The sequence below is a fragment of the Penaeus monodon genome, chromosome 22 (assembly GCF_015228065.2).
Source record: "Penaeus monodon isolate SGIC_2016 chromosome 22, NSTDA_Pmon_1, whole genome shotgun sequence".
Taxonomy (NCBI): domain Eukaryota; kingdom Metazoa; phylum Arthropoda; class Malacostraca; order Decapoda; family Penaeidae; genus Penaeus; species Penaeus monodon.
The window spans coordinates 17,834,332-17,834,712 of NC_051407.1; positions in this window are offsets into that span (position 1 = coordinate 17,834,332).

Sequence of the window (381 nt, forward strand, 5' to 3'; positions counted from 1 at the left end):
AAAATATAGATTAAAATATGCAATAGTTCTTTGTCTTCCGTCCTCACAGTGTTTCATTGTAACTTCCCTCTCCTTTTTATTCTATCGATTTTCTTCTTTCCTTCTCATTTTTCTTCTTATCGCATTTCTTTAACCATTCCATCCCATCTCCGATTCGTTTTTTGTACCAGGCAATGACGGTCACCTAGTATCTCCCATAATTTTTCCACGCGTGACATTTTACCATTGGATTCCTTCAGGATTTCTGATGCCGCGACTCTGGGATCCGGAAAATGCATTCGATTACAGGGGTCTGATATCATCTTGGTTGGTCGATTTACTCTGGCTGCGTCGCGAGTTTTGTTATGGACGAGGTTATTGGTGAGTTATATATGTGGGCGA